Source organism: Ranitomeya variabilis, chromosome 2 (assembly GCF_051348905.1).
Source record: "Ranitomeya variabilis isolate aRanVar5 chromosome 2, aRanVar5.hap1, whole genome shotgun sequence".
Taxonomy (NCBI): Eukaryota; Metazoa; Chordata; class Amphibia; order Anura; family Dendrobatidae; genus Ranitomeya; species Ranitomeya variabilis.
In genome coordinates, this window is record NC_135233.1 from 282,490,152 (window position 1) to 282,515,200 (window position 25,049).

At 39.7% G+C, this 25,049-nt stretch overlaps 1 protein-coding gene and 1 long non-coding RNA gene across 2 annotated transcripts in view; one reads left to right on the forward strand and one right to left on the reverse strand.

The window, feature by feature from the left end:
* The window catches only part of LOC143805557 (uncharacterized), a 102,924-nt gene extending 99,697 nt beyond the window's left edge, over positions 1 to 3,227 (forward strand). Inside the window, exon 3 of the long non-coding RNA XR_013221266.1 lies at positions 2,470 to 3,227. This is a non-coding gene — a long non-coding RNA (uncharacterized LOC143805557). The remainder of the gene's footprint in view (positions 1 to 2,469) is intronic.
* SLC16A2 (solute carrier family 16 member 2) overlaps positions 1 to 25,049 on the reverse strand; it is a 205,410-nt gene that overhangs the window by 135,144 nt on the left and 45,217 nt on the right. The gene's annotated exons all lie outside the window — the stretch shown is intronic.

The following is a 25,049-nucleotide window of genomic DNA, read 5'->3' on the forward strand; positions in this document are numbered from 1 at the left end:
ATTTCCAACCACATTTCCACTAGATGGGTGCAGCCTCACTCAATGCAAGTGTATTGAGCAAGGCCAGAAAAAGTTTAGACAGAATGTGGCTGGGAGTATGGATATGGCATACTTGTGGTCACATGACCGCCGTTCTCCCAAGCTGGAGAATCCTCAATGTGCGCGATGTGAGGATTCACAAGTCTGCAGTCACAGATGGACTGCAAATTCGTAGCTGAAACCCTGACAACACCTTTAACCTCCACCGATCTGCAGGTTTAGTTACCGTATTTTTCTGACCATAAGACGCACTTTTTTCCCTCCAAATTTGGGAGGAAAGTGTGGGTGCGTCTTATGGTAGGGATGTAATGTGGGGAGGGGGCAGCAGCAAGTGGGATTGCACTGGGAGACAGGAGGCAGAAAAATGTCCCTGCCAGGCTTCAGGAATCAGCTCTGGGGAAACCACATGGTCCCGATCATTAAAGTGCAGTGAATATTCATTAGCTGCTTCCCCGCCCACCTGTCAGCTGAGCTGTGAGCCAGGAGCAGCAAATGAATACTCCTTCACAGGGACACACATGGTTTCCCCAGCGCTGGATTCCAGCAGCAGCTAGGGAGATCTGTGTCTCGTGGAGGAGGCAGCAGCAGGGACCAGAGGGGACAAGATCGCTGCATACCTGCCTGCCGGGGCTGGGCTGGATGCTGAGTGCTCCAGCACAAGGACCTGTGTGATGTCATGAAGAGGGCGGGCTGGAGCATCATATGGCAGCACAGAGCCCTCCCTCTTCTGATGTCATCACAGGTCCTGCAGACAGCACACTACAATCTGCAAGCTTACTCCTGTGCTGTGGAGAGGCAACAAGAGGGAGCGCTCTGTGGTGTCATGGGATGGGAGGCTCCAACATTTTACCTCACCACAGCTGGCTGGCTGCCACAAGTAAAAGGTTAGTCACTACAACACACAATAAAGCACTCTGCCACTCCTGTGGTGAACTATAACTCCCAGCATGCCATAGGATCTGCAGGACATGCTGGGAGTTATAGTTCTCCCAATGGGATCTCAAAGCAGCACTCCAGTGTTATTTTTCAGTGCTGGAGTGGTGCTTTAAATATAAGCCCTGTGCCCCCATTCTTATACTCACCCTCCAACATCTTCATATAGTACTTGAGTTTACAGACACCACACTGGTCCCGCAGCTCCATCTTCTACCCGCAGCTTCCAACATAATAACATACTATTATATATAATAACAACACATATAATTGTATGTCTATGTTATTAAATATTTTACCACCTTTTTTGCTTCAAATATTTTTTTCCCTATTTTCCACCTCTAAAACCTGGGTGCGTCTTATAGTCCGGTGCGTCTTATAGTCTGAAAAATACTATTTAAAATGCATACTTATTGGGCTAAAAACTAGCTTGCAATTGGGTTTCATTAAAATTCTTTTAAGGTCTCTTAGTTTCCCTGCACATTGCTAGCTGTTGAAAGAGTTAACTGAGAATCAGTCAGCTCCTTTTGATAAGGAGTTTGTAACTGCTATCTGAAACTCCTCTCAGCCAATTTGTGTACCATCCCATCAGAACAAGCTGACTGACAAGTTCTTCGATAACTCATTCTATAGCCAGCAATTGTTAGTACAACACAGATGTTATACAAGTCAAAAGTCTAAGGATGTTCTAGGAAACTGAAAAGGAAATTTCAAAAATATGTGTAAAAAAAAAAGCTCGGGAGGTGTCCATATACTTTACATATTAAAGGTTAAAAGTACAATGAAGAAACAGTTAGTAATTGCGCATTCTTCTAGATGCAGGAAATGTGCAGCGCTTCTAGAGTTAATATATTTGTTTTTGTAACTGTTCTTTGTAGCTACAGTGCCTGTTAAACCGGATTATCATTGATTGTCACATTCCATGGTTGGACAGAACACTTTTTGTACTGTTCACAGAATTAATAATCTTTTCTTCTAATACCGTTGTACCCAACTTACCGTAACTGAAGCCATACCATGCACTGCAAAAGAGCTCCTAGGAGTTAAATGGTATTCATATTGTAACTACCACAGTGCGTCCATATTTCTGGAAGCTCAGTGGCGTTGCTCAGTTGGGGGCCAGACCTTGGGCGTCCATTGTTTATGCACAGCTTGGGAAATGAATGTCTTTAAACTGAAACACACGGATTAGCAGCTGGCATGAGCTCAAGAACATTATGGCCGTGCTACCCCCCTCCTGTAGGAGCAAAGCAGACAGATATGTAGTCTGGAGTTGTGTTATGTTATGCAATGAGTCTAAGCCATATCATAACAAACAAGCATCAAACTAAGATCCCCATGCTCCAATATGAGAGAATGCTTCCGGCTTGTACTCAATCAATTTCGTTGTCCTTGTTTAACCCCTTTACAGCTAAAAAAAAAAAATTCTATATTTCCTCTGATGAAACGCACTTGTGAATTTTCCAGACTCATGAATATTCATTCATTTTTTTCCAGTGAGATTTTCGTACAGGCAGAGAGAGGGAGACTAACAGCAGAACATAACATGTTATCAAATGCCTGAGGAGCCATACATAAACACGTAAAGACTGCAGATGGTGAGGTGTCAGAAGAGGAGATGTAAAAGGATCAATCAGCAGCACAGTATCAATTATCCTCCTTCCTCCCTTGGAATTTTAATATTAAGAAATATAGATGGTTTAATAGAAATATCATACAACTGAAGAAGTCTGCAAACAGGCGAAACGCATTGTCTATTTTGTTTTTATCTGTTTGAACAAAGTTTTACCCACAAGCAGCCAGAGTTTCTGCACCTTGATTTCTCTCGGTGGCAAAGACAGGGTCACTCCCTGGTCTTCCTGTGTGGCATGGTTTAATAGAAGTAAATCTGCTGACTTCTATATGCAGATTTTTCCATACATTAAAATGCAAAAAAAAAAAAAAATGGCTTGAGGATTTACAAATAAAAAAAAAAAAAAAATACTTATTATTTTAGAAACGGCATCACTCTTCTGTGTTGGTGGTGTATGGTATTTCAGTTCAGCCTCATTTACCGTAACTGAAATCAGTTCAAGGTGTCATATCAGAATTAAAGGGAATCTGTCACCCCATTTTAGGCCTATAAGCTAAGGCCACCACCATCAGGGGCTTATCTACAGCATTCTGTAATGCTGTAGATAAGCCCCCAATGTATGTAACCTGAAAGGTAAGAAAAACAAGTTAGATTATACTCACCCAGGGGCAGTCCCGCTGCGGTCCGGTCCGATGTGAGTCCGGGTCCAGCGCCTCCCATCTTCATACGATGACATCCTCTTTGCTACCTGCCACGGCGTACTTTATCTTCCCTGTTGAGGGCAGAGCAAAGTACTGCAGTGCGCAGGCGCTGTGCCTCTGACCTTTCCCGGCACCTGCACACTGCAGTACTTTGCTCTGCCCTCAACAGGGAAGATAAAGTACGCCGTGGCAGGAAGCAAAGAGGATGTCATCGTATGAAGATGGGAGGCGCTGGACCCGGACCGCGATGCCCATCGGATGGACTGCCCCTGGGTGAGTATAATCTAACTTGTTTTTCTTATCTTTCAAGATACATTGGGGGCTTATGTACAGCATTACAGAATGCTGTAGATAAGCCAGAAGGCGGTGGCAACAGCTTATAGGCCTAAAATGGGGTGATAGATTCCCTTTAAATTGACATAAGAGGCACTGGTTCAGGGAATAAAAATTAGACCCAATTTTTAATCCTGAAAACACCCTTTAAGGGTGTGTGTACACAGTGTGTTTTTGATGCTTTTTTTCCGTGGGGAATTGGCCACAAAATGCAAGAGAATCATTATGCCAACAAAGTCAACGAGAATCCTGAAGTGCTGTGCACATGATCAGAATTTTTCCTTTCAGGCTCTGTTATGCGCTTAAATCCGCAGCATGTCAATTCTATGGGCTTGCTTGACCCAATAAATGCACAGGAAAAAAAAAAAAGCATGCAAAAACGCTGCTGATTTTCCACAGCATTTTTGCTGCCAAGAGATGCAGAACCCGTGCAGAAATTTCTGCAAGCAAATACCATAAAAAAGGAACAATTCCACCTCTTCATACTTTGCACTATGTATTTACTGCACAGGCCACTATTAATTAAGGTGAAGACCTGTAAATGTACATTAGCAGGATGCCACGTTCGAATCCGTTAATTAGCCATCCGTTATCTCCCATTTGAAAATGATCATTTTTTTTTGCTTATTGGGTCAGTTTCAAATAGACTTTGACAGTTCACAAGTCCAGTAGTATATGGTAAATATTTATTTTTTCCACCTCCAGTAAGTAAAAAAAAAATTATTTGCTTCAAATGGAGAAAAATAGATGGTTAGTTAACGGATCCATTTTCTATTGACGTCAATAGAAAAAAAAAAAACATCCCGCTGAAATCAGTTTTTTTTTTTAGAAAACAGGATCCCCCCAAAAAAAGTTTTCTGCACAACTTTTTAGCCAACGGATTGCTGCTGGATCCATTCTAATGGATGATTACTGGCCACGTGAACATAAATGGATGTCAGCTGTAACCTAACCTTTAGATGCTGCAGTCAATAGTTGCGGCATCCAAGTAGTTTGACACCTCATTTCAACACTGGGTTACAATGGCTTTCAATGGCAGCTTAAGTCCTAATAAAGAACCTAGGTTAGCCATCCAAGAAAAGAAAAAAATAAAGTAAATTCCACTTTAAAGGAAAAAATAATAATGATCTAATTTTGTACAAACTGGCTTATTTATAAACAAAAACAAACACACGGATTAGTAGCCAATAAACTCTGGTAATGGAAATGGGTCTTGTCATTTGATTGTGTGGAAATAAAACAAAAAAAAAACATTTTTGGTATTGCAGCGATTGCATAATAAAGGTTAAGAAGCCATTTTTACTGCACACTGAACCCTGCAGAAACTAAATGGTACAATTGTTTATTATCGACCCTCCCCTCTTAGTCCACCCAAAAAGTCCTCCTACAACAGAAATAAAGAAAAGTCACCGCCTTCAAAATTAGGAGATGAAAACTGGGGAAGGAGGAAATCTCTTTATCCATAATGTGGACTTTTCATTAAGTTTCACAATGTAAACTGTATACATTATTAAATGGATTTCCTTTGACCTGATGATGCTTCTGTAATCAGTTTGAAAATGTTCATGTCAGAATGGCTGCATAGTCCCAATATGAAAATAAGCTAAAAAGTGAGAGCATGTGAATGCCAGAGTATTCAATATTTACCCACCCAGCATTATACACTGCTGCAGATTGTACTGAGCAGTGAGAGATCTCAACAGCAGGAGGGGCACTGAGGAGCTTGTAAATCAGGCTAGGTGGGCAGAGACAGAGTTGAAACTTTTTAAACAAATAACTACAGCTATTCTGACATATACACTAGAGCTGGTCAAAGATGATAGCATACAAAGTCTTTGTTTACCAGTGGCCAGAATAGGTTTGGATTTTTACAAGACCACAGATTTCACAGCCAGCAGTGACCACCCGGGATCTCCATTGGATCAGTATGTAAATACATGGGCTGATGGAACATATCGATGATTCACCAGCTCAGCATCAATTTCCTGAATACAGCAAGAACACACTAACAGCTATATTTTATTAGCTGGGGAAAAAAACTATATTGCTAGAGCTTGTAAATAGCTTAACTCAAATGGGAACAGTGAAAATAAAAACTGCTCAGGATGACGGCCAACAACATAATCTTGCTGTCAAACAAGATTCTTAACATCAATTGGAAAAGAATGCATTTAAAAAATACGCTTAAAATAAAAGAACACCCAAGTAGGTGACGGCAGAGAAGGAAATGTTTACAAGGGTATATGCACAAGAAGGCTTTCAAGCACATTCTAACTGAAATGAGCCTAAAAAAAAATGCTAAAAAGAATGAACATGTGCATTGCACTTTCAAAATAACTTCAGGGTTTGAAAGATGCAAATCGGGTAAAATAAGTGACCTGACCATTCTTCTGGTCTGGAGGCTTCTGCTCAAAAGCTGCTCATTATATTATACCAGGGGTGCACAACAATTTTTGGTCCAAGGGCAACATTGCCAAACTGAACCAATCCTAGAGGCCACAATTTTATTTTTCAAAGGGTTAGTTACTTGAATACGTCACCAGAACACCACCATCAGTACATTAATGCATCGCCAGAGCCAAATTTTGAGTATTTGAGAAGGATTTGGAGAGTCTCTACTAAAAAAATAAATAAATAAAATTATCAATGTGAACACCCGCTAACAAACTGAGTTTTTTGTAGCAGAAACTCACCAAATCCTCTTCAAAATCTCAAATCTCTACGTTTTAAAGGGAACCTGTCACCAGGTTTGCCAATATGAGTTATGGCCACCACCTTTCTGGGCTCGTATACAGCATTCTGCCTTTAACTCGATCTGTAAGAGAAGAAAAATAACTTTTATTATACTCACCTGCGGGGCGGTCCGGTCAGAGGGGTGTCGCTCTTCTTGATCTGGCGCCTCCCAACTTCTTATGATCGCCTCCTTCCTTCTTGGTTCCTGTTGATGATGCGTCCCTGCATCATCCACACTGTCTGCTAGGCATCACGCTCCTGCGTAGGCGTACTTATCTGCCCTGTTGCAGAGCAAAATCCTGCAGTGCGCAGGCACTGGGCCTCTCTGACCTTTCCCGGCGCCTGCGCACTGCAGTACTTTGCTCTGCCCTCAACAGGGCAGATAAGTACATATACTACGCGAGTTGTGTTATATACTATGTGGGCTGCTATATACTACGTGGCTGTGCTATATACTATATATGTATATAGCCAGCGAGAAAATCTCGCCGTACGGATGCCATGCGGATCATTTTTGGAGAAAAAAATAAAAAAATCGCATCCTCATACTGAATAAGGATCGCTGTTCAGGAAATTTCCTGCGTATCTCGGCCATAAAAAACGGACCGCATTTTCATATGTTGTGTGTGACTCCGGCCTTACACAGAGCTTGTGACCGCTATCTCAGTCTTGCAGTTAGTCAGAAGCTGCAGTCACAATATGGCGGAAAGGAAACGGTAAGGTGCTGGGAAGAGCTGAAGACAGCAGCTCGTAAGTTTATTACTAGGGGCAGAGCACTTGTGAAACCAGTCCAGTGCTGAAATGTAAAAAAAGAAAAAAAAATGAAGTAAAAAAAAGGAATCAGTAGAAACCAACAGCTCATTTGGCAAAACGCAAGCCCTCATAACATGCTATAGACTGCAAGATTTAAAAAAAAAAAAAAAAAAAAAAAGAATATGGTAACTGAACCCCCCCCCCCCAAAAAAAAAAATAAATAAATAAAAATTTGGTTTTACCAAAACTATAGACAGAACCAAGTTCTTTTAAAGCAAGAATGAACTTTGCAAGAAACAAAGTCCCAAATAACAGTGGCTACATTGCTGTGTCTTTTCTCAATTGTACGCCACTTGGATTTTTGCCCTAATTTTTTTCAGTACTAAAAACTACAACTCATCCCAGAAAGAAAAAAAACAAGCTCTCATACAGCTATGTCGGAGGAAAAAGAGAAAAAAAGAATGGTTTTTAGAAAGTGAGGAGGAAAAAAAAACAAAAGCAAAGCAACAAAAAAGTTCCTTGAGAATTGCCACATAGCTATTACTATCTATCATCCAGTTCTTTACTTGCTGATCTAATTTTCGAGCAGAGATATTGTCACAGATAGTCATTTTTTCTGTGACAACAGCAAAGGCAGCTGGAATTGATAGAAAACGAGAGATAGTTGTTGGTTTGTGGCTACAATTCTTCCCTTAAGCCATAACACAGCTATAATAAATACATATAAAATCAAATTCTGTCCATCACATGCATTAATGGGAGATGCTATCTAAGTTACAAAGTCTTTAGATATAAGGATTGACTACAGTTACAAGGAGCACTGCAGAATAAAGGGTTAACGATGATATGCCGCTTTTCTGGGGTTGCGGTATATGATAGATTTCCTTTAGTTATAATTAGAAGAGGTGCATCATCCATGTATCTGGACCCAGTACTCATCTGCTCCTAAAATCATCAGTTCCGTTCACTGCCAGACAATAAAGGTTATTTTTTTCCTTGCTGATAATCCTTGCAAATATTTAATCAGAGGTTATGGTGACTTGGCATACAACATTCATGCTGTTCAGTGCTGTTGTTCCAACACATAGTGCTGAGCTGTGGCTTATAATTATGCAGTCAGTCATAGCGAATGCAGCCACAACTTGGAAGAATGGTGCATGGGAGGGTGGGGGGTCTTTAGCAAAATTTGACATTAACCTCAAAGGCTATCCCATTCCCTTTTCCAATTTGCAACTGCACAGCCTTATCCAATCCTTGTTCCCCAACCTCTAGGGCAATTTTGTTGTAGCGCCAGCCTTGGATCGGAAAAAGGAAATGTGGCCAAACTGTTCATGGGTTGTGTCTGGTATTTCAATTCTGCCCCACTGAACATAGAAGTGAATGGAGCCGAGCTGCAGTAACAGCCACAACCCAAGGTCAGGAGAAAGAAAGCAGAGATCTAACCCTGGACGAGCCATCAGACCTTCACATCTGACAAATGGAAGAGCACAGATGCCCATTAACATCAACATACTGGTGTCTGTCAACTTGATTGCAGGTACCAGTTTATTACAAGACAGTCGAATTCGACGAATTCTTAGTTTAATGAGTTACCCTTTAACCCTGTTGGCTCACAAATGTAACATTGTGCCACTCTGGCACACAATAAGAAGATCTCTTAAAATGAGGAAAAGGCTAAGATACAAAGATCATTACAGAACTGTCTAAATACAACAGATTTGTATTCACATTACGGTATTTACAAAACTAAAGCGTTATGCATTTTCCACAGAATAAATTCTTTAAAAAGGGCCACGGAAATGTAGAACCTCCAACCACAATATCAGGAGGTCTAAATATGCCTGCATGTCGTTAGAATGCTCTTTGGACCCCTGAAAATGGCTTGGAATCTTATCAGACACAATTTCTACAGTTTACTTTGCAAACTGATATGCTGTCAGTGTGGGCCCAAATGTCTCCAAAATAAACAAGAGAACCGGTAAAAAAAAAAAAAAAGAGAATTTACAAGACAAGTGCAAAATAATATATTGCTTTACATATTAGTAAATAGAAAAACAATTAAAACTTCACAAGAGAATAAAATATATCCCAAGGAAGAGACCTGTCCAACTGCCCAGGTAAAGCCTCTTTCACACTTCAGTCTTTTTGTTTTCGTCAAAATCCATCGTTTTGTGAAAAAAACGTATCCAGCAAATGTTGCTGCTGGATCCGTTTTTTCTCATAGACTTTTATGATGGCCTTCCGTTTCATCTGTTTAACAGATCCGTCGTAAAGTCCTTGCCCGTCGGGCGGAGACAACGCACATAGAAACGTTATTTTGTGTACGTCAAAAAGTTGGACAACGACGGATCCAGCGCCTTCAGTCGTTGGCTATAATGGATGCCTATGGGCGCAGGATCCCCACGGATTCCGTTTTTTGAAACTGAGCATGCCTGGAAAAATTCTCTCTCTCTCATTCTGTTCCTTTAAATTCCAACAGCAGCTGCTTCGACGATCCGTCAAAAAAAATGGATCCAGTGCATCAGTTTTGTTTTTTTTTACAATCTGCACAGGATCCGTCTTTTCAACAATTTGACAGATTGTGACTGATTCTAAAAAAAAAAAAAAAAAAAACATGAATGTGTGAAAGAGGCCTTACAGGGCTTTAGAGCAAGCACACAGCTGAGAATGCAATACCAAGTGGACGTATATGATAGACAAGATAACCGACCTTAGAAAATAATCACAAAATAGAAAAACAGACCCAAAAAGCAACCTAGACTATTATTAGGAATACCTACCGGTAATAACTATTCAAAGGTTTTACATCAGTATTCTTGAGTAAAAAGCTACGAAAGTCACAAATTTTGGAGCATCTAGAGGCGGAGGCTGAGGTAAAATCATGAGACACATGGTGTTCTCACGACATTTTTACCCACCTCCAACAAAGTGGATGGAGCTGAGGTGGGGCAGGGTGTGGTGGCAATTGACGTTCAAATTCATGACTAGCAGTGGCGGTTACTCCAGCAGGGTCTGGAGTAAGATTTGTGGCAAATCATACAGGAAGTGCACGCCATTCATCTGATTCATGAATCAAGAGCGTTGGACTCTAGACCTTCTGCTCAGCAAACACAGCATGAACAAGCTGATCTTGATAAACCGAGCCCATAGATGCTTGATAATTGGGCCTATAAACTTCTAGCCAGAATAGCCCATAATTATTCTTATTAGCTTCCTCAGGGAAAAAAAAAAAAAAAAAAAAAAAAAAAATCGGTCCATTTTCTTTTATGTGCATGAAAAAAAATGCACAATTGAATGAGGCATTAGAAGCAGAATGAAGCTCGGAGCAATGTTCTGCTGGGAAACCTTGGATTCTGACATTCATGGATTTTACTATCACGTACCATCCATTTAAGCTTTTTTTGCAGACCAAATGGCAACAAATGGCAGTGGCCTCTTTTAATAGAATAATGAGCCATACCATTCTGCAAAACAAAATGGAAAAAAAATTTGATTGAGGACTATGCAAAGAGCACTATGTAATTATTTTGGGGGTAAATAACAATTGCCTTAGAGAAAGAACATGAAAAAAAAATAAATGAAGAAAAAAAAAAAACATTTCCATGTTTTGTCCATTTTCTCCTAAATTATTACTACAAAATGAAATTTTACAAAAAAAGCTCAGTGTTTCAAAAAAATTTCCTTTGAAATGTAATGCCAAAAAAAGGGTAAAATTTTGCTCTGACTATGAAGACCCCAGTTAAACCAAGACGTTTCCTTTGCCGTGTCATACATTGTTTCCAGTTTGTTGAAAGGTTAGTGATGTCTTCCGGGGCACTGTTACGAATATTTTCAAACAAAAAGTAAAGGTCTGATCTGACAAAATTCTGTATTTGCAGCAATAATGGCTGGCAGTGGTAAGTGCGAGGGCGTTCTAATGAAATGTCTCCTCCCCATCATACAGAAGACAAGCCAAATAAAAAAAATGGGTCTTTAACACAGACTGCTTCATACATAGTCCTCAGGGTCTCTAGGGCAGAAATAAATCACATTTCTTCATGTTTTTATTCTTGTAGTATAAAATTCCCATGATAATGTGTAGGATTTCATTTCTAAGACTTAGGACTTTCTTTAATATCCACATTATTTATTGCCCCTTGAATGAATACGGCTATTAATTTCACAAGGAGAAAAAAAAAAAATAGTAATTTTACCCTAGGAAGACCACACAGAATTCATTGTGCAATGTGAACCCCGTTTAAGATGCGGGAAAAAAAATGTAACGAAAAAACCCCAACAAACTATAAGGGCCACATTGTATTGTTTTTTTAACACTCACGAATCACGATTATTAATTGGGTTCTTCCACTATTAAGTTCTTAGGAAGCAGGTTTGCCCTTATAAAGAGGTCTGCATAATACAACACTATTGTAAGAGATGGCAAGTGAACTGTCTAGAATTATCTGGATTTCCAAAGTGATTACCAATAAAACATGGCCTTATTGTTTAGTCTAGAAATGTGACTTGGATAACAATGAGACTAAACTATTTGATTGCACTCACTGAGTAAACACCAGCACAACAGTGAGCAAGGGAGCCTCATTTTAATGACTTCTACAAAAGCTAATTAAAAAGAACATTTGACAGTGTGGGTTTTACAGGTGCCTTCCCATTGAGTAAAGGCACACAAAGCCGGCTTACTGGCAAATGTGTTCTCAAGGAAGATTGCTTAGTGTGAACTATGGCTTCAAAGCACACAACTTTCAGAAGTCATGTTTTTAGGGACTCATGAAATAGGAGTAGGATGCAAAAAGCATTGCAGAAGACCTGTCTGTACGACAGCCAGCGGGAAAACAAATAGTCTCCAAACAACAACAGAGATCATGGAAGAACAGGAAAAAAAAATTGGCCACTCTAATTTACCCGAGACCACCTGGATGTCCCACAATGCTACTGGGAAAACGCTCTATGGAAAGACGTGACAAAAGCAGAATTTTTTTAGCACTAGGTGGAACTTCTTAACACAACAGAGTATAATGCTGAAGGAGTAGCATGGTGCTGGCTCAGTGGTTGTCTTGCACCCAAAACTAGGTTCAAATTCAACTAAGAGCAACATCTGCATTGAGTCTCCATGTTCTCTCCATGCTTGCATGTAATAAGGGTGTTCAACAAGTTTGCTACTCCAGTATGCTTTGTCAATGCCAGGGAGATGAGCTCTTATGTACATGTTGACAAACCTTTTTCAGGGTTAAGAATCCCCTGAAAAAAAGAAATGAAGAGATAAATAGAAATACAATTAAATAATACTTAATCTTTATTAAAACTTAATCTAAAAACAATGAAATCCGTAAAAAAACAGACAAAAAAAAAAAAACAGAAATGCCTTTTAAAGGAGACAGTGGCTGACACCAACAAGGTGTCATATACATCTATATACATACACACACACACACATACATACACCCCATATTAAGAGTTGGAAGGGACCTCCACCTCCAGGGCCATCGTGTCCAACACCCTTGCTCAATGAAGGAGTCACTAAATTATCCCAGACAGATGTCTGTCCAGACTCTGTTTGGAGACTTCCATTGAAGGTGAACTCACCACCTCTGTGGCAGCCTGTTCCACTCATTGATCACCCTCACTGTCAAACAGTTTTTTTCTAATATCTAATCTGTATCTTCTCCCTTTCAGTTTCATTCCATTGCTTCTCCTGTTACCATGTGCAAATGAGAATAATGATGATCCCTCTACACAGTGACATCCCGTCAGATATTTGTAGACAGCTATTAAGTCTCCTTTTAGACTTCTTTCTTCAAGCTAAACATTCCCAGATCCTTTAACCCTTCCTCATAGGACATACTTTGCAGTCCGCTCACCATCTTGGTAGCTCTTTCCTGAACCTGCTCCAGTTTCTTAATGTCTTTTTTAAAATGTGGTGCCCAGGACTGGACACAACATTCCAGATGAGGCGTGACCAAGGAGGAGTAGAGGGGGATAATTATTTCACGTGATCTAGACTATACTTCTTTTATTACAACCCCTGGCAAAAATTATGGAATCACTGGCCTTGGAGGATGTTCATTCAGTTGTTTAATTTTGTAGAAAAAAAGCAGATCACAGACATGACACAAAACTAAAGTCATTTCAAATGGCAACTTTCTGGCTTTAAGAAACACTAAAAGAAATCAAGAACAAAAAACGTGGTAATAATGGTTACTTTTTTTAACCAAGCATAGGGAAAAAATTATGGAATCACGCAATTCTGAGGACAAAATTATGGAATCATGAAAAACAAACAAACAAAAAACCACCCCAAAACATCACTAGTATTTTGTTGCACCACATCTGGCTTTTATTACAGCTTAGTCTCTGAGGCATGGACTTAATGAGTGTGAAACAGTACTCTTCATCAATCTGGCTCCAACTTTCTCTGATTGCTGTTGCCAGATCAGCTTTGCAGGTTAAGCCTTGTCATGGACCATTTTCTTCAACTTCCACCAAAGATTTTCAATTGGACTGAGATCCGGACTATTTGCAGGCCATGACATTGACCTTATGTGTGTTTTTTCAAGGAATGTTTGCACAGTTTTTGCTCTATGGCAGGATGCATTATCATCTTGAAAAATGATTTCATTATCCCTAAACATCCTTTCAATTGATGGGATAACAAAAGTGTCAAAAATATCAACATAAACTTGTGCATTTATTGAAGATGTATTGACAGCCATCTCCCAAGTGCCTTTACCTGACGTGCAGCCCCATTTCATCAATGACTGTGGAAATTTGCATGTTCTCTTCAGGCAGTCATCTTTATAAACCTCATTGGAACGGCACCAAACAAAAGTTCCAGCATCATCACCTTGCCCAATGCAGATTCGCGATTCATCACTGAATATGACTTTCATCCAGTCATCCATAGTCCACAATTGCTTTTCCTTAGCCCATTGTAACCTTGCTTTTTTCTGTTTAGGTGTTAATGATGGCTTTCGTTTAGCTTTTCTGTATGTAAATCCTATTTCCTTTAGGCGGTTTCTTACAGATCGGTCACAGATGTTAACTCCAGTTTCCACCCATTTATTCGTTTTGTTGTGCATTTCCTGTTTAGGAGACATATTGCTTTAACCCCTTCACCCCCGGAGCTTTTTCCGTTTTTCCATTTTCGTTTTTCACTCCCCTCCTTCCCAGAGCCATAACTTTTTTATTTTTCCGTCAATTTGGCCATGTGAGGGCTTATTTTTTGCGGGACGAGTTGTACTTTTGAACGACATCATTGGTTTTAGCATGTCGTGTACTAGAAAACGGGAAAAAAATTCCAAGTGCAGTGAAATTGCAAAAAAAGTGCAATCCCACACTTGTTTTTTGCTTGCCTATTTTGCTAGGTTCACTAAATGCTAAAACTGACCTGCCATTATGATTCTCCAGGTCACTACGAGTTTATAGACACCTAACATGACTAGGTTATTTTTCACCTAAGTGGTGAAAAAAAATTCCAAACTTTGCAAAAAACAAAACAAAACAAAATTGCGCCATTTTCCGATACTCGTAGCGTCTCCATTTTTCGTGATCTGGGGTCAGGTGAGGGCTTATTTTTTGCGTGCCGAGCTGGCGTTTTTAATGATAGCATTTTGGTGTAGATACGTTCTTTTGATCGCCCGTTATTGCATTTTAATGCAATGTCGTGGCGACCAAAAAAACGTAAATCTGGCGTTTCGAATTTTTTTCTCATTACGCCATATAGCGATCAGGTTAATGCTTTTTTTTTATTGATAGATCGGGCGATTCTGAACGCGGCGATACCAAATATGTGTAGGTTGGTTTTTTTTTTTATTGATTTATTTTGATTGGGGCGAAAGGGGGGTGATTTAAACTTTTATATTTTTTTTATTTTTTTCACATTTTTAAAAACTTTTTTTTTTTACTTTTGCCATGCTTCTATAGCCTCCATGGGAGGCTAGAAGCAGGCACAGCCCGATCGGCTCTGCTATGCAGCAGTGATCATAAGATCGCTGCTACACAGCAGATTTGCAGGTGTGCTGTGAGCGCCGACCACAGGGGGGCGCTCACAGCCACCGGCAATCAGTAACCATAGAGGTCTCCAGGACCTCTATGGTTACAATGGAGGAGCATCGCCGACCCCCGATCATGTGACGGGGGTCGGCGATGCGCTCATATCCGGCCGCACGGCCGGATGCGGTAGTTAAATGCCGCTGTCTGAGTTTGACAGCGGCATTTAACTAGTTAATAGCGGCGGGTGATCGCGATTTCACCCGCCGCTATTGCGCGCACATGTCAGCTGTAAAAAACAGCTGACATGTCGCGACTTTGATGTGCGCTCACCGCCGGAGCGCACATCAAAGCGGGGGTCCCGACATGTGACGTACTATACCGTCACATGTCGGGAAGGGGTTAAGTTTCCAGTCTTGATGCTTTGATGTCTTCCTTGGTCTACCAGTATGTTTGCCTTTAACAACCTTCCCATGTTGTTTGTATTTGGTCCAGATTTTAGACAGCTGACTGTGAACAACCAACATATTTTGCAACATTGTGTGATTTACCCTCTTTTAAGAGTTTCATAATCCTCTTCTTTGTTTCAATTCACATCTCTCGTGTTGGAGCTATGATTCATGCCAGTCCACATGGTGTAACAGCTCTCCAAGGTGTGATCACTCCTTTTTAGATGCAGACTAGCGAGCAGATTGAATTTGATGCAGGTGTTATTTTTGGGTATGAAAATTTACAGGGTGATTCCATAATTTTTTCTTCAGAATTGAGTGATTCCATAATTTTTTCCCTATGCTTGGTTAAAAAAGTAACCATTACTGACCTCCACATTTTTTATTCTTGATTTCCTTTAGTGTTTCTTAAAGCCAGAAAGTTGCCATTTGAAATGACTTTAGTTTTGTGCCATATCTGTGATCTGCTTTTTTTCTACAAAATTAAACAACTGAATGAACATCCTCCAAGGCCGGTGATTCCATAATTTTTGCCAGGGGTTGTACATCCTAGAACTGTGTTTGCCTTTTTTTATGCATCACACTGTAGAATCATGTGCAGTCTGTGGACTATTAGTATACAAAAGTCTTTCACACGTGCTGTCGCTTAGTTCCATTCCTCCCATTCTGTAGATGTAATTTTCGTTTTTCTTTCCAAGATGTATGTATGTATGTATGTATGTATGCATGCATGCATGCATCTCTATCTGGCTTTATGGCACAGATTACATTTGAATGGTGGGGGGTATGTAACTGGTTGTTATAGTGACATTGCTTTCCTCACGAGGAGAGTGATGTCACGCTTGGAAGCGAAGAAGGATCTCAAGCATACATGTTCATACTCCAGGACAGAAGGGGGAGCTCTGATCCAGCTTGTGGGTGGCTCCCCTATAATATTCTGGTCTGGAGGGAAAGTGAGGGCAGACAGTCTGTCAGAGACAGAGCACAAAAGACTAGGGGGGCTGTGCAGCCACTAGGGTGCTGCAGCTCCTGGCAAGAAACAGAAGAGAAAGAACAGATTGTAGTGAGCGTGCAGGGGAAGTGAAGCGCAGAAGAGTGAAGAACTGGGGAGTTAGCTGTGACTGGGCTACCTCCCTACTGAGCGCAGATACCGGTAGCCGGAAGACATCTCATAGCAGAAACCGGCAGGACAGCTGGATTACAAGTCACCTGTCCACCCATACACCTGAGGACACAGTAGCGCATAGAGCCCGGGTCGTGATAGAGACCCTGAAAAAAGGCCCACGGCCCTGGCGGGTATTCCAGGTACCCATGGCAAACCCCACTAATCTCATACTGATGACCTATCCTACAATTAATTAATCAATTGTTCAGTCCTGGCAGTCTTTCTGACCAAAGGAAATGTGTGTTATGATAATTATAGTGGGAGTTGCACTTTATTTCTTGGAAGATAGGGACAATTTTGGCCTTAAAAGTTTTCAGACTTCCCTCCTGTTTTTTCCTCCTCCTTGCATTCCAATGGCAAGATGTTGTTTTGTTGCAGGACAAGTTATACCTAATTAAATAACAGACATACATTAGAGCTAAATGTATTTATTTTTTCTTTGGGTAGAAAACATTTCTCAAGAAATCAGATGTTTCTTTGATTTCTGCCATTATCTTACATGGATTACCTGCTTTTGACTGTCCAGGCAAAGTGGCAGTGTCACAAAATCAATATGACAAAAATATTGATGATTCAAGTACAGCATACCGCTTAAAATGCACAAGCTCAGGTCCTGAAGAGGTTAAAGAGTTTTTGAGAAGAACAAAAATCTGATAGGATAAAGCTGTTTTTCTCTACATTCTCAATGCTAGACACAGTATTTTTGTTTCAGTAAGAATGAAATGCAGTTGATCAACTGTTTCACTTACATCACCTGTTATTTTTTCCCCTTCTCATTTTCTTTGTGAAAGAAAAATCTAAATTTCATAAACATACTGTGACAGGGTTACATTGCAATCCGGCATGATTCAAGATACCAAAGTACTGCCATCACAAGCAGATGTTACATATCTACATTGTAAATAAACATTCTCATACAAGTATATTCCCCATAGATGATGGTTTATGAAGTCTGCCATACACATATGTAATGAAATGGACTAGAGTCTGTACAATCCCTTATATTCCCATAATAGTGCAGAGTGGCTTTGGATAATTGTTTCATACAGAGTAAAGTTCTGCAGTGCGTAGGCAGCGGGAAAGGTCAGAGGTCCAGCGCCTGCGCACTGCAGGACTATGGTCTGCCCTCAACAGGGAAGATAAGTACACCTGTGCGGGGGCCCGATGCCGGGGAGCCATGAAGCAACAGGAGGGCGGCGATCATAAGAAGATGGAAGGCACCGGACCCGGACCTGCAACACCCATCGGACTTGACCGCCCCCCGGGTGAGTATAATAAAATTATTTTTCTTATCTTGCAGGTTGGACCGGGGGCTTATCCACAGCATTATAGAATGCTGTACGTAAGCCCTGAAAGGCGGTGTCCGTAGCTTATATTGGCCAAACCTGGTGACAGGTTCACTTTAACGAACACACTCTAGTGAGTGGATTGCTTCATTTCAGAAGGAGTTGTTCAAATGGACAGATGGGTCTAAAATTGATAATGCAATTATTATGGAGATCAACAGAAGTTACAGAGTTTGGGATACGCGACTTTAAAGACATGTCAATGTCATATTATTTTTAAGGAAAAAAAAAAAAACATCTAGGGAGTGGTTCTTCAATCAAAAGTATTATGCTTGTAAATTAAAAAGCTGCATCTTCTTGCTGCGAACTCCCTGCAACAACTGCATCAATAGCAGTGCCAAAAGGGAACATATCATTAAGAACATATTCCCTCATTAAAGCAGACCTTCAGCAGGTCTCATCTCTACACTGTCCAGTTCACAGATTCAAAGCACGCTGATGGCTTTTATACTAAATGAACACTTTGAAGTTGGAACAAGAGGATGCTGTTGAGAGATCCGGAGCCAAGGTCGGCAAAGGGGCCAGGAAAAAGGCAATATAAACTGAATAATTACAACAGTTTCAGTCAGGTCAGGAAACAGTACAGTAAATACATTCATTAGCCCATGCCATCAAGTGTATATTATCTGAAAATTATTTTAAACGGAAATATAATAATAAAACATGAGGCAATACTGCCATTCTACGAGAGGTGATCGGTAATGGAAAAAAGAAGTGGTAACAAGGTGAATTAACTGGCAATCAGTACTAGACAACTAAAAGGAAGGTACGGTCTATGTAACCTAGGTTCTAACTACAGTTCTAATAACATTTCGTACACATTATAATTCATTATCCCTATTATGCAGCAATCTCCATTCTTGATTTGAACATTGCTTTACTGTAATTTTCCTGAAAAGCTAGTGGTTTAAGCCTTTCATCTGCAAAACCTTTACTCTTTGATTCTGTAAAACACCGACGATTGTGCTTGCTTCCTACAAGATATTTTTCAAGATTTCCTGTCTAATTTAGATTCTGTCATGGTTGCCAAACGTTTGTAGGTTAGTTTGAAGTGGCATTTACAGACAAGACCTGTATGAAAAAAAAAAAGTTTATTTGTTTAAGGTTTTGTATGGCCTGAATAATTTCAACGTAACCATTGTCAGAATAACACAGAGGTAAACTGTCCTTTAGGTCCTGTGACCTGGGAGATAAAATATTCATGAATATGGTACAATAAATGCTAAAAAACGTGCAGCAATTGGTGCATAGTAGGTTAAAGAAGCACTCCTCCTCCCATCAAAGTTTTTATCCTATTATATTGCAATAATCACATTATATAGCACTGTGTACTTACAATTGCTCATTTTGCCTTTCTACACAGTTAAATATTCGCTTTTCTCTGATCTATGTAGAAACATTGTCGCTGAATTTATCATTCCCCTCTTCCATTCCCCTCTTCATCCAGCTGCTCCCTCTTCCCCCTGCCATAGACTTTTGCAGTGACTCTTGCAGAGAAAATTGACCTCCTGTTTCTACATAGAGCCTAGAAGGATTCACATAATCCGTTATTAATCACGTCATGTTATAGCACTAATGGAAAAGAGAAGAATTAACTGGGTAGAAAGACAAAATGGGCAATTGTAAGTTCACAGTGCTATGTAATATGATGGCTGCAATATATTAAGAGGATAAAAACTTTGATGGGAGAAGGTTTGCTTCTTTAACCCCTTAATGACAGCCAATACGTCTTTTAACTGACCTGAGATATAAGAGAATAGCCTCCCCATACAGATGACAATCCAGCAGCTGTCGGCTGTGCACTATAGCTGACAACTTGCTGTATCAGCCACGATCAGTATTTGCACCTTCCAAATCTGTTTAACCCCTTAGATGCTGCTGTCAATAGTGACTACATCTTTATAAATGGTTAACAGAGTGTGGGGGTTTCCTCTTTATCCCAACTGGTGCCCTCAGATCATGATTTTGTGGTCCTGATGTTTGCAATGGCAATTCTCGACCAAATAGCGGCCTAAGAATCTAACGGCTATAGTAATCTGTTCAGAAGTTAGAGGCATTTAGGTGGTAAAAATACACATTTTCATTTCTGTCATACCACTTTGTATTAATTCCTGTAAAGCACCTGAAGGGTTAATAAACTACCTGACTGCAGTTTTCAATATGTCAGGGGGTGCTGTTTTTAAAATGGTATCATGTTTGGGGGTTTCCCAATATATGAGACCCCTAAAGTCACTTCAAACATGGATAAGTCCCTAAAAAAATATATTTTGTCAATTTCGTTGAAAAAATGAAAAATTGCTGCTACATTTTTAAACCTCCTAAAATGCTAACAAAATAAAATAACATTTTACAAATGGTGCTGATGTAAAGCCGACATGTGGGAAATGTTATTTATTAATGGTTTGCTGTGGTATGACTAGCTGGATTAAAGGGATAATCATTCAAATTTAGAAAACTGCTAATTTTTTAACATTTTTCTCAAATTTTTGATATTTTTTTTATAAATAAACACAAAACATATTGACCTAAATTTACCATTATCATAAAGTATAACGTGTCACGAAAAAACAGTCTCAAAATCACTGGGATTTGTTGAAGCATTGCAGAGTTATTACCACATAAAGTGACACTGGTCAGATTTCAAAAATTTGGCTCTGTCACTAAGGGGTTAAATTAGAAAAATGGCAATTATAGATAAAATCTTTAAAAGCTAGCACTCTTTGGGCAGAATCCCAAAGTTAATCTCATTGTAAGCAGCTTTCCAAATCAAATGCATTTTGTTGATGGCTGTCATACTTTGCTCTCACGATAGACTTCGGCTGTCATGATTTTTATTGCAAGTAGATACGAATAAAATGTATACCACTGGTAAAAAAAATAAAAATCCTTTCATAATGTTTTATGACTTTTTTTTAGCCATTTAATTGTAATCCGCAAAAAAAAGTGACAACTTTTTAATACATTCACTACTCACTTCAATGCTTTGAACTCTTCGGACTGCCGTTTATGGTCACTGTATCAAGAGTACACTACCTTCTATCGGGGACTGTAATTTCCTGTGGGCTATACTTTCCAAAGTGATCTCCATAACCTATGGAGGTCATTGGGCTGGGCTACTGATCTATGGTGCATGCTCAATGAGCTGGTCAGTGGTCTGAATATATGCTAGTGTGCATGTGCCAGATCTCTGCATACAGCTTGGGGGGAATCAAAGGTTCTGTAGTTTTCAACCCATAGCTAAAATTACTAACAACCCCCCACCACACCATTCAATTAAAAGGAATTGAAAGAGCAACAAAGCAGTACGAGCCAGGCAAATAATGAACATTTGGAATCTGCTAGCAATATATAGCTAATGTATTTCTTGCTCCTTGGTGAATAGTTTTGGAGCCATGAGCTCCTTTGCCTATGACTACATTTTGAAAGGAAAAAAGGCAATGAATATATTTTACTGTTATATAAAAATCAAAAGAGTTCCTAATACTTCAAGAAGATGAATAACAACAGCCTCTAGTCAAAATATCCATTATCAAGGACTTTTAGGAACTCGGGAGATGTACTGAAGTATAGCATCTCCACAAATATTATATTCACTCAATTTGTGTTATATATACACACATAATATACAGTTAGGTCCATATATATTTGGACAGAGACAACCTTTTTCTAATTTTGGTTATAGACATTACCACAATGAATTTTAAACAAAATAATTCAGATGCAGTTGAAGTTCAGACTTTCAGCTTTCATTTGAGGGTATCCACATTAAAATTGGATGAAGGGTTTAGGAGCTTCCGCTCCTTAACATGTGCCACCCTGTTTTTAAATGGACCAAAAGTAATTGGACAATTGACTCCAAGGCTATTTCATGGACAGTTCTGGGCAATCCCTTCATTATGTCATTCTGAATTAAGCAGATAAAAGGCCTGGAGTTGATTTGAGGTGTGGTGCTTGCATTTGGAAGGTTTTGCTGTGAAGTAAACATGGGGACAAAGGAGCTCTCCATGCAGGTGAAACAAGCCATCCTTAAGCTGCGAAAACAGAAAAAAACCCATCTGAAAAATTGCTACAATATTAGGAGTGGCAAAATCTACAGTTTGGTACATCCTGAGAAAGAAAGAAAGCACTGGTGAACTCATCAATGCAAAAAGACCTGGGCGTCCACGGAAGACAACAGCGGTGGATGATCGCAGAATAATCTCCATGGTGAAGAGAAACCCCTTCACAACAGCCAACCAAGTGACCAACACTCTCCAGGAGGTCGGCGTATCAATATCCAAATCTACCATAAAGAGAAGACTGCATGAAAGTAAATACAGAGGGTTCACTGCACGGTGCAAGCCACTCATAAGCATCAAGAATAAAAAGGCTAGACTGGACTTTGCTAAAAAACATCTAAAAAAGCCAGCACAGTTCTGGAAGAACATTCTTTGGACAGATGAAACCAAGATCAACCTCTACCAGAATGATGGAAAGAGAAAAGTATGGCGAAGGCGTGGTACAGCTCATGATCCAAAGCATACCACATCATCTGTAAAACACGGCGGAGGCAGTGTGATGGCTTGGGCATGCATGGCTGCCAGTGGCACTGGGTCACTAGTGTTTATTGATGATGTGACACAGGACAAAAGCAGCCGAATGAATTCTGAAGTATTCCGAGACATACTGTGTGCTCAGATCCAGCCAAATGCAGCCAAACTGGTTGGTTGTCGTTTCATACTACAGATGGACAATGACCCAAAACATAAAGCCAAAGCAACCCAGGAGTTTATTAAAGCAAAGAAGTGGAATATTCTTGAATGGCCAAGTCAGTCACCTAATCTGAACCCAATTGAGCATGCATTTCACTTGTTATAGACTAAACTTCAGACAGAAAGGCCCATAAACAAACAGCAACTGAAAACCACTGCAGTGAAGGCCTGGCAGAGCATCAAAAAGGAGGAAACACAGCGTCTGGTGATGTCCATGAGTTCAAGACTTCAGGCAGTCATTGCCAACAAAGGATTTTCAACCAAGTACTAGAAATGAACATTTTATTTACAATTATTTAATCTGTCCAATTACTTTTGGTCCCTTTAAAAACAGGGTGGCACATATTAAGGAGCTGAAACTCCTAAACCCTTCATCCAATATTAATGTGGATACCCCCAAATGAAAGCTGAAAGTCTGAACTTCAACTGCATCTGAATCGTTTTGTTTAAAATTTATTGTGGTAATGTCTAGAACCAAAATTAGAAAAATGTTGTCTCTGTCCAAATATATATGGACCTAACTGTATATATATATATATATATATATATATATATATATATATATATATATATATATATATATATATATATATATATATATATATACACACACATACACACACACACACATAATTATATATATATATATATATATATATATATATATATATATATATACACACACACACACACACATACACACACAGTAAATACACAGACACACACGATGATAAATATATACAGATAGTAAAAATAATTCTAAGTGAATTTTATGTACCGTAGTATGTCCGTTCGTAGAGGTGGCTATTGATTAAAGGGGCTAGCCCAACAATTAATCCCTTCACCAGCTTGGGTTTTTTCAATTTTTGTGTTTGTTTTTTTGCTCCCCTTCTTCCCAGAGCCATAACTTTTTTATTTTTGGTCAATATGAGGGCTTGTTTTTTTGCGGGACGAGTTGTACTTTTGAACGACACCATTGGTTTTGCTATATACACTGTGTTCCAAATTATTATGGAAATAATATTTCCTCATATTTTCTCTAAATTACCTATCTGAATTGCAGTCATTGTTATTTTCCAGTCATCTACTATTCTAGTATAATTGCAATGTTTTGGAACAAACTGCCTATGAAAACAGTATGTTTAAAAAAAAAAATAAACACTCAAAATGCATGTTCCAAATTAATATGCACACCAGAGTTTAACCTTTTTTTTTTTAACAAAAAAAATGGTAAATTGTGAAGTTATAAACATTATCAGCTTATTACAAAATGAAATCAAACAGTTTTCAAGTGAAAACTTTATTCTAGGTGATGTTACATTTGCACATAGGACCCCTTGTTCGAAAGAAGCTTCTGAACTCTCTCGTCCATTGAATTTGTCAGTTTTTGGATGGTTTCTGCTTCAATTGTTTTGCATGTGGACAGAATACCCTCCCAGAGCTGTTGCTTAGATGTGAACTGCCTCCCGCAATCATAGACACTCCTTGTGATGACGCTCGAGGTTCTCAATGGGGTTGAGGCCAGGGGAAGATGGTGGCCACACCATAAGTTTGTTCTCTTTTATGCACATAGCAGCCAGAGATGCAGATGTACTTTTTGCAGCATGAGACAGTGCATTATCATGCATGAAAATGATCTTGCTGCGGAAAGCACGGTTCTTCCTCTTGAACCATGGCAGGAAGTGTTGTTTTAGAAACTCCACATAGATTATGGAGTTCATCTTTACCCCTTCAGGGATCATAAAGGGGCCGACAATCTCTCTCCCCATGATTCCAGCCCAAAACATTACTCCACCTCCTCCTTGTTGGAGCCTTAGCCGTGTTTTCATGGGGTGTCCATCAACCAGCCATTCTCCAATCCTTCCATCTGGACCATCGAGCGTTGCACGGCACTCATCGGTGAACAAAACAGTTTGGAAGTCAGTCTTGTATCGTTTGGCCCACTGGAGCAGTTTCTGCTTGTGTGCAGTGGATAGAGGTGGTTGACAGGATGGCTTACGCACAGCTGCAAACCTCTGAAGGACCCTGCATCTTGTTGTTCTGGGGACGTTGGAGGCACCAGCAGCTTCAAAAACTTGTCTGCTGCTATGACAAGGCATTTTTGCAGCTGCTCTTTTAACCTTACGCAATTGCCTGTTGGAAAGAGTCCTCAATTTTTCCTCATCAGCACGAACACGTGTGTGCTGGGAATCAGCTACATACTTCTTGATTGTGCGATGATCACGATGAAGTGTCTTGGCAATGTTGATTGTAGTCATGCCTTGACCTAAATACTCCACAATTTGTT